General features: G+C 46.9%; 1 long non-coding RNA gene across 1 annotated transcript; it reads right to left on the bottom strand.

Annotated features, from left to right (window-relative positions):
* Positions 1-1,070: 1,070 nt before the first annotated feature.
* On the bottom strand, positions 1,071-3,711 carry LOC119354492. The gene is made up of 4 exons (XR_005170987.1): positions 3,309-3,711; positions 3,055-3,114; positions 2,296-2,384; positions 1,071-1,438 (listed from the first exon to the last, which is right to left on the bottom strand). It is a non-coding gene; the product is annotated as an uncharacterized LOC119354492 (long non-coding RNA).
* Positions 3,712-10,208: the final 6,497 nt, after the last annotated feature.

Below are 10,208 nucleotides of genomic sequence, written 5' to 3'. Positions count from 1 at the left end.
AACTTATCACCCCGTGGGGAAGTTAACACGACTCCAGCCCCCGAGCCCTCCAATTGCCTGGATCCATCAAAATGAATAGTCAAATAAGTGTTATCTGGCTTTTCTTTCGGCGCCTGTAATTCTGTCCAGTCATTGATGAAATCCACAAGCGCTTGGGACTTGATTGACGTACGAGGCATATACTTTAACCCATGAGGTCCAAGATTGATGGCCCATTTGGCAACCCGGCTAGTTGCTTCTCTGTTCTGGATTATATCTCCCAAAGGGGCAGAACTGACCACAGTTATAGGATGACCTAGAAAATACTGCTTGAGCTTATGTCTCGCCATAAAAACTCCATACAACAGCTTTTGCCAATGCGGGTACCTCTGCTTAGACTCAATAAGTACCTCACTGATATAATAAACCGGTCGTTGAACCGGATACTCCTTGCCATCCTGTTTACGTTCTACCATAATGGCCACACTGACAGCCCGGGCATTGGCTGCCACATATAATAACAACGGCTCTTTATCAACCGGAGCAGCAAGGACAGGTGGCTCAACTAAATATTTCTTCAAGTCCTCAAACGCCGCATTAGCAGCATCACTCCAGACAAAATTATCTATCTTTTTCAACATCTGATATAGGGGGATAGCTTTCTCTCCCAGCCGGCTGATAAACCGGCTCAACGCTGCAATACGACCCGCGAGACACTGAACATCATTAATACACCACTACTAGAAACTATGATTTTACCTAGAGCCATATACCCTAGGTGAAATGCGAAAAACCTTAGGTAAAGACTTTACCTAGAGCTTGCCCTAGGTAAAGAACCTTAGGTAAAGTATAGTCGGTAAAGAGGTCTTTCCCTAGGGTGTGCCTGCCAAACTCTAGGGAAACCATTTCTTTACCTAGGGCCCTATGCACTAGGGAAAGAATTCATCTCAACGTTGTCCAGCGTGGAAGGCTGATTTACCTACAACAACGTTTGGCTCTAGGGAAAGATGGTGGGGACATATCATATCCATATCTACCGTATACAAATATTCAATTCGAATTTAAATTCATATATGCCATAATTCCAATAATTAAATTCTGTGCCATAATTCAAAATTATAAATTGCTGCTAAAATTCAATGTACACATCAGATTCTTGTTCAATTACAGACTCATGGTCAATTTCAAGCCAGAATTCAAGTAAACATAGCTAATGTTTCGTACAGCTAGCAGAACACCTAAGTCAGCATGTACATGTGTTGTTGGTCAGGACAATTATCTGCTACTCTAGTAAGGCAAAATATTTACACCTCTGATTAAGAGGGGTGTCAAGACCTTGAGTTGGTCAGGCCAAGTATCTACAATATCTACAACTCTGATTAAGACCTTGAGCGAGAGCCTCAATTACTTGTTTGTGCCCATCAACCAGCAGACCATGACCACCCGTAAGAATATGTTCCTGCAAAGAAAGAAGATAATTCAATGATAAGTGAAGAGTTCATTGATATACTTCGTTGCACTAACTCTGTCTCAAGCAAATCAAGTTCATTGATATAGTTCATTGTGCTAATCAATAGACAAAGGTACAAAGATTGCTATTTTGGTGTTGGGCTCGACCAACTTTTCTTCTTCTCCACAACACATGGAATTAGCTAAACTTATAATGCCTTCCCCAAGAGAATTTAATGGGAAAAAACATATGATGGTATGTGTTCTCTCCACTGATTACGAGCCGATCGACTAGTCGACAGACTAGTCTACGAGTCGCAACTCGAGTGCCGACTATGAAATACAAGAAGAGTTCTTTTACCTTATCACCTGATTTGGTAAACCTTGTAGAGATAACAAAGAAAATTAATTAGACAAAATAGATAGAAGTGGTGGTTGGCAGATGCATAGGAAAACGTACTATCCCTTGTATTGAAACTGATTTGCATAGTAAAATATTAAATGTATTGCTTGCAGGAAAAATTCTAATTTAAGCAAAATATTGTATGACCAGAGAAGCTATGCCATTCTGAATAGAAAACTAGGATAAGTGTATAGCTTAGTGTCCCAAATAGGATAGCTGTAACCTGCAGTTTATGATAGTTTTGCTATCTTCCTGAACAAATTCTGTTAGACAAAAATAATACACTTGGCTTGCTAGTAACATAGAACTAAATAATGTCCCTGCCATTGCGATTCAAAGATAATTCTAGCAATTGCCAATAAATTGAGGCTTTTTACCAACTTGATGGTAAGAAATCCCAGGACCTAGCCCACACGTGTTTCCGTGGGTCTTAGTGTAACCGGTTTGTCGAGAAATATACGTACCCATATTTTTCCACCACGACGTGCATATCATGTTATTGCTCTTCATCCTGCTTCTATCTGTCTTGCCGTGATCCAAGCGGGTTCAAGTGCTTCAAGAGCATAGCAACAGAATGATGTTAAATCGACTGCTTGCAAGACTATGTTGTATTTATAAAGCAAAGTACGATTCTCTGTAAGAATTGCAAGATAATGTGGTATTTATAGAGCAAACAACAGTTCTATAAAAAAGAAATATGTAAGTTCCATGACACTTCTCAGTTCTTCAGGGCAGTTGTGACGACAAGATTGTTATCTCTGTGAACCAATCAACTATATAAGAAGGGGATGGGCAAATATTGCATTATCATTTGTTTTGCGATTTATCTATAATAATATAGTATTTCTTGTGTACAAAACGAAGTAAATCAGCTGGAACCAGTTAGTAGCTAACGGAGCACATTAAATGTATAGGGAACACATGTCAGATAGCTAGTCAGTTTCCTAACTATATGTGCATACCGAGCTAGCTACTTCAGTTTAGCTATTTAAAATCATGTTAAGTCTACAACCGGGACGATCACATCTGTAAACAGTAATACAACTATATTGCACTAGCATTGGTTCGTCCGATAGAACTTTCAGAATCCCGTGACCTGTATTTTGTACGAAATCAAATGTGCTCCACATGATCACAAATTTAGCAGAGATGTTTTTGATAACAAATTGTTCCCCAAAACATAACCTTGGATACTAATTACCATCTTAGACATTTCTTTTCACCTGAAAATGGATATCAATAGCTGGAGCAGAGCCTGATGTCTTGCAAAGACCGTCTTGTACCTATCAATTATCAACCTCGTACTAAATCAGATGTTCAGAAACAAAAAAGTGTTAGCCTCAAATCATATTGTTACTCATCAACTAGTCTTCCTACACATCTCATTAAACTATACCCTATAGCACAAAGATTTCAACATCGGTTCATCCTAAATAGTCTTATAAACTATTAAACAAATCTATAGGGAGAGGGATACCTTCACACGCTACCATGCTCGCAGTTATGTGCCGTTTGGCTGCCAATCGAAGAGGAAGCAGGGGAACTTCTGGGCAGCTGGCCGTCGGAGCAAAAGAACAGGGACACGCACCTGGGTACCCGTCAAAGTGCAAGGACAGGAAGCAGAGGGACGCCCGCCTGGGAACCGGTCAGAGAGCAAGATCTAGATCGGCTTCAGATGAGAAGACGAGTTTGGTCTTGGACAGGGTAAGACGACGGAAGGTCCAGTGTCCATCAACAGGGGGGAGAGGAGGCGGGGCGTGTTGGGCCGCAGATCTGGGAAGGGAGGAGGGAGAGGGTTGGGCGGCGACGCGGCGCTCATCTTCAGGAGAGAGGGAGAAGAAGACCAAATGCGAACAGCCATCTCTTTCTGCCCTTCTCACTGCGTAGTGGGCCCACACCGAAATATGGCGTAGGCCGCCAAAAAATAGAGCGCGCTGATGAAAAAAAGTGCGCGGGAGGCCATCCTCGCGGCAACAGTGGGGCCGTATAGGTGCTTTTATTTTGTCCAGTGTTGTCAACGTGGCTGTCTTTACCTAGGGGGAGAAAACAACTATAGGTAAACTTTATTTTCCTTTTATTTTCACATGGAACTTCATCTTCCCCTAGAGTATACTGTTTATAGATTTTCTTTCCCTTGAGGAGGCAAATGAGCTCTAGGTAAAGACCTTGGCCCTAGGTAAAATCGTAGTTTCTAGTAGTGCACGCTGGTTTAGCTAGAGACGTAATAGCTTTGATCTTTTCATCTTATAAACCCGGAGATTATCAAAAGTTTCCTTCAAGTCATCTATCAACGTCTCCTCCTTTCTAGACTTCACCATGATATCATCCACATAAGCATGAACATTGCGCCCAATCTGATTATGAAGACAATTCTGCACACAGCGCTGATAAGTCGCCTGGGCACTCCTAAGCCCAAAAGGCATAGACACATAGCAGAAGGCTCCAAAAGGAGTTATAAAAGCTGTCTTCTCCTAGTCCTTAACTGCCATTTTGATCTGATGATAACCTGAATAAGCATCCAAAAAGCTCAAACGCTCACAACCTCCCGTAGCATCAATGATTTGATCAATAGGAGGGAGAGTAAATGGGTCAGCTGGGCAAGCCTTGTTCAAATCTGTGTAGTCCACACACATACTCCAAGTGCCGTTCTTCTTAAGTACTAGGACCGGGTTAGCTAACCACTCAGGGTGAAAGACCTCCACAATTAACCCTGCTGCTAAGAGTCGGACTACCTCCTCGCCAATGGCCTTGCGCCGTTCTTCATTGAAGCGGCGGAGAAACTGCTTAACCGGTTTAAATTTGGGATCGATATTAAGGGTGTGCTCAGCGAGTTCCCTCGGTACGCCTGGCATGTCACAAGGTTTCCATGCAAAGATGTCCCGGTTCTCACGGATGAACTCGATGAGCACGCCTTCCTATTTCGGATCCAGGTTAGCGCTGATGTTGAACTGCTTGGATGAATCGCCAGGAACAAAGTCAACCAGCTTAGTCTCATCAGCCGATTTAAACTTTAAGGCCGGATCATGCTCTGTAGTTAGCTTTTTCAGAGAAGTCATATCTGACAGATCAACATTGTCCTTATAGAACTTCAACTCCTCTGTTGCACAAACGGATTCAGCATAGGCCGCATCACCTTCTTCACATCCCAAAGCAATCTTACGGCTCCCATGTACTGTGATGGTATACTTATGACCCGACATCTTGAGCTGCAGATAAACATAACAGGGCCTTGCCATGAACTTAGCATAAGCCGGCCGTCCAAACAGGGCATGATAAGGGATCTTGATTTTTACTACTTCAAAAGTCAATGTCTCTGATCTTGAGTCATGATCATCTCCAAAAGCAACCTCTAGAGCTATCTTACCAACTGGGTACGCCGATTTACCAGACACCACACCATGGAAAACAGTGTTCGACGATTTAAGATTTTTATCTGTTAACCCCATGTGACGGAAGGTTTCATAATAAAGGATATTGATACTGCTCCCTCCATCCATGAGCACCTTGGTGAACTTATACCCCCCAACCTGAGGTGCCACCACCAATGCCAGATGACCCGGATTATCTACCCGGGGTGGATGATCCTCTCGACACCATAAAATGGATTGTTCAGACCAGCGTAGATATCGGGGCACTGACGGTTCAACGAAGTTTACTACCCTTTTATGAAGATTCTGATCCTGCTTGCATAAGCTAGTGGTGAAGACATGATACTGCCCACTATTCAACTGCTTCGGATTGCTCTGGTAACCCGATTGCTGCTGCTGCTGACTCCCCTGATGATTATAACCACTCTGGTTGCCCTGACTGCCTTTATTGCCATGTCCACTTTGGTTGCCTTGAAATCCCGAACCAGAACTGCCTCCACCATAACCGGCCCATGAGAACTACCTCCTAAACCGCCGGGCAGTCGATGATCGTATTGGAAAAGATCCGAGTTTTTAAACTCCCATATAATAAAGCAATCCTTCCAAAGGTACGTGGCTGATCTCTCTCGCTTCCCGTGCCTTGGACAAGGCTGGTTTAACAGGCGCTCAAGATTGACACTTGATCCTCCACTCTGCGGGGGCGGTTTACCCTTACGACGCTGATTATTATTCTGTGTTTGGTGTTAGCCACAAAATCCAAGATGTTATCCGCTTTGTGCCTACCGTTGTTTCCATGACCCGCCGGGTTATGCTGCTGCCCCTTTTTACTGCCACTCTTCTTTCCCTTCCCCGGCTTTTCATCATCAGACTCGGGGTCCTTGGTACTATCAGAGTCGACATACTTAACCAGAGCTGCCATAAGCGTTCCCATGTCATTGCAGTGACGCTTGAGCCGTCCCAATTTCAGCTTCAAAGGCGTGAACTGGCAATTTCCCTCCAACGTTAAGACTCCTGAATCGGCATTAATGTGGTCTGATGAATGCAACATTTCCGAAACCCGGCGCACCCAATGGGTCGTCGATTCACCTTCTTCTTGGACACAGGCGGCTAAGTCTGCAATTGACATGGGCTGCTTCCACGTGTCCTTGATATTCTGGATAAACTAGGCCTTTAACACAGCCCATGACCCAATGGAGTTAGCTGGCAAACTTTTCAGCCAAGTGTGAGTCGTTCCTTCTAACATCATGGTGAAGTATTTAGCACATGCCGCATCATCCACATCCAGCATCTCCATTGCCATCTCATAGCTTTCGATCCATGACTCGGGGGGTAAATCGGCAGTATAATTGGGCACTTTGCAGGGACCTTTGAAATCCTTGGGCAGCCATACATTACGTAGAGCCGGGGTGAGACACAACACCCCCAAAGAGCTGGAGGTAACTCCTGGCTCCACCAAAGTTGTTGGACGAACCGGAGTAAGCTGACGGGCCGCGTACTGCGTCGCTAACTTGGCTTCTCGACACGCTCTATCCTGATCCACCAAATCCTGAGCATTAGTACCACCACCTGTCGGATTATTCCCTCGGGGCGGCTTACAGTCCCGTGCACTGCTTGACACGGTCGGTTCATCCAGGTGCCTACTCTAACTCCGGCTTGGGTGGGGGTGGAATGAATCCTCTTACGGGTGTATGGATACGCCTGCTGCTGAGTCAAAGCTGTCTGAAGGAGCTCCCTGGCCCGTCGCGTCTCAACCGCTATGGGGGACTCACCTTCGACTGGGAGGGCTGCCAATCGTGAAGAGGCAACGACTATGTTATCCAGGGGGTTGGAGTAATGACCCAGAGGCATTGACACGTGCTGCGGCGGGATATTCGGACGAGGCGGATCCATTGCGCGCGGTTGAACCGGCGCCCCTGTTCCAGGTGCTTCTACCCGGTTTACCACTGGCTGATTACTGGTTCCTGCTCCTGGCGTGTTAAAGAGATTCCTTGGCTCATAAACCGGAGGCAGGTGGGACCGGTACCTTCTCCTCATTACATCATTTGATGCGTTCTGATCCAACATAAGCCGATAAGCCTGTGCATCCAACTCGGCCCGCTCCGCAGCCATTCTGGTGTTCTCGGCTGCCAGGTCTGCCTTGGCTTGAGCTATCTGATCCTTTACCTTCGCGACTTCCGCGTTATGCTGATCCTGATTCGCCGGGTTAACTTCAGCCGCCAGCAATGTTGCCAAAGTATCAAAAAAATTGGACAAAACCTGAGCCGGCGGTTGCATAGGGCCTCCTGCCCCGGCTGCTGTTGCTGCTGCTAAACCGGAGATCATTGATGCTGCGGTTGAAGAATGTTGCGCTGACTGTGTACCGGCCATGAAGATCGCAACTCGGCTCCGCGGATCAAAGGGGTCTGGAATACTGTCTCCATCGAAACAGCCCCCAAACCGGCCATCTTGCAGTTGGTACAATGACTCGGTCTCTCCGGTAGATGAGTCGTCATCAGAGTAAACGATGGTTTCACCACCAGATACCGATCTATCCTCAGATTCCACTTCGTGGATGACTCCCACGAAGGCACACTTTATGGCAAGCTAAACCCGGGCAGATCTCGCATGCTGAGCGGTCTCGACGATGTCGATGCAGATGTCCGGCTTAGGGCTCGGTTCGCCGATCTTGCTAATGAAAATGTGAATACCGCTGAAGGGGACCCGATAACCATACTCAATTGAACCGGCCTCGGGGCCCTAGCCTGCATCATTGATGTAGAGCTTGTCGCGACGACTCTTGGTCATCCGACCCACAATGTACCCCTTAAGCCCTTCAAAGTTGCCCTCTAAGAACTTGAAACCATCGTGCGATGGCCCCACGGTGGGTGCCAGCTATCGTGGTTTTGTCACGGCAGATGTCCTAGCATAAGGACTTAGTCGTGGAGCCATCGTGACAGGTTATCTTAAAGGGGTAAAAGAGGGACAAAGGACGCAAGGAGTTTATACTGGTTCGGCCCCTTACGATGAAGGTAAAAGCCTAATCCAGTTGTGGTGGAATTGCTAAGGTTTCAATGACCAGGGAGCGAATCCGCTTTTCCTGGCTCTCAATCTGTTGTTTCTTGTCCTTGAACTACCGTCGGGTCGTCCCTTTATATACAAAGGTTGACGCCCGGCGGTTTACAGAATCCCGGCCGGCTCATAAACGTGTGCGGCTTGGTTTCTACTCTTTCCTATCTTACAACACAAGTTACACACCTTATGGCGGTTTATGTCTACGGGCCCTAATCCGCCTTTAGGCCCTGGTGCTTTTAGATCTCTTATATTAAAGCGCAATACTCCTTGTCTTCATGGGCTTCAATATGAATAACTCATTACAGGTATAACCCGGCCCCTCCTGGGCGGTTTATACTCAGTAGTTATATCCCCAACAGCGTGCACTAATATGCCACCGAAGACGAGGAGATGACCGGGGGCGGCGAGGCCCTCGATGTGGGTGTGGTCTCTAATGACCGATTGGGCCATCGATTCTTCTGGCGATCCAACAGCGGAACGCTCAATGAAAGCACCAATGTCGGTGTCAAAACCGGCACACCTTGGGGTAGGTGTCCCGAGCTATGGATCTGGGATCGATGGGTAACAAGGGACGATGAACATAGTGTTTACCCAGGTTCAGGCCCTCTAGAAGAGGTAATACCCTACGTCCTGCTTGATTATATTGGATGTGTATATGGTTACAGAGTGGATCTACCTCGAGATCAGTATGATCAAAACCCTAAGGGAATGAGGTGGTATATGGCTCTAGCCCTAAAGACTACAACCCCCGGTTTGTTGTAACGCCCCAAGACCGGAGCTTCAGATGTCGTCCATGGGTTCCGAGATTCGTCATGTGATTTGTTTGGTTCGTTGCTTTCTTTTTTAGCATCATGTGCATTGCATCATTGTCTTCTTGCACCTCTTCTTAAAACTCATCCAATTAAATTGTATGGATCTTCGATTCATTTAAATAAAGGGATATTCACATGGTGATTCTCTTTATAACATATCCTCCCAATATTATGGGGCTATAATAAATATTCCATCCTTTGGAATTTACCACAACACACTTGCAAAATATTCCATGCTTTTCTTACTAAATTCCTCGTCTCCAAACTTTTCCCTAAATCTTTCTTCACTTTCCGGAGCTCTACCAAAATCCGAACATTTTTGGACCTTCCTAACCCTCACTTCCTACTCGAACCATCTGAATTTAAATCAAATGAGTTTGAATTTAAACTTTGAAAAATGCCCACTCCATTTGTCATGGATCGTACACATTTTTGCGAGTCCGGGATATAGTCCGCGTGCCCAAGCCCTTCCTCTAACCCTTTCTTTTCTCTCCTTCCTTTCTTTGCTTTTATTTTTCTGCTATGGAAAAAGATAAGGGAGAGAGAGAGCGCTTGCGCCGCCGGCCTTCTGGGCCTCTCAATCATCTGTGTCAGCCCACCTAAGCCCCTCCTCTCTACTAGGCCGGCCCTTTAGGCCCACCTATTCCTAACCTAACCATCTCCCTTGGCCCGATCCCCTCACCCTCTTCCTCTCGTCCTCCCACGCCGCCGCCATCTCCCTCCTTTGCCCAGATACTATCTCCTCCTCTCTTTCCTTCTGCCCAGCGCCACCCACACCCGCATCGCGCCCTATCCCTGCTCTCCCACACGCATCGCCAGGGAGGGGAGTTCCCCAGCACGCGCGAGCCCCGCGCCCCGCCTCCTTTTCCTCACAGCGCCGCGGCAACGACCGAGCCTTCCGCCGGCGAAGCCCCTTCTTCTTCTCCACCTCTCTGTGCCTCCTCGTCGCGCCACTACCCGCCTCTGCGCGCGCGTCGCCCCACCTCAGCGCTGCCGTCCTCCATGGCCGCAGCCAGACGAGTTCGAAGCTCCCGCCGCCACCACCTCGTCCCCGCGCTGTAGGGCGTCGCCTCCGGCCGAATCCAGCCGCCTGCGGCCTCTCCTCGAGCATTGGCCGCCCACAGCTCGCCGGAGAGACTCCTCCTC

Source organism: Triticum dicoccoides, chromosome 2A, assembly GCF_002162155.2.
Source record: "Triticum dicoccoides isolate Atlit2015 ecotype Zavitan chromosome 2A, WEW_v2.0, whole genome shotgun sequence".
Classification (NCBI taxonomy): Eukaryota; Viridiplantae; Streptophyta; class Magnoliopsida; order Poales; family Poaceae; genus Triticum; species Triticum dicoccoides.
The sequence above is the reverse complement of the archived record's forward strand: the minus strand, read 5'-3'. Positions and strand labels throughout refer to the sequence as shown.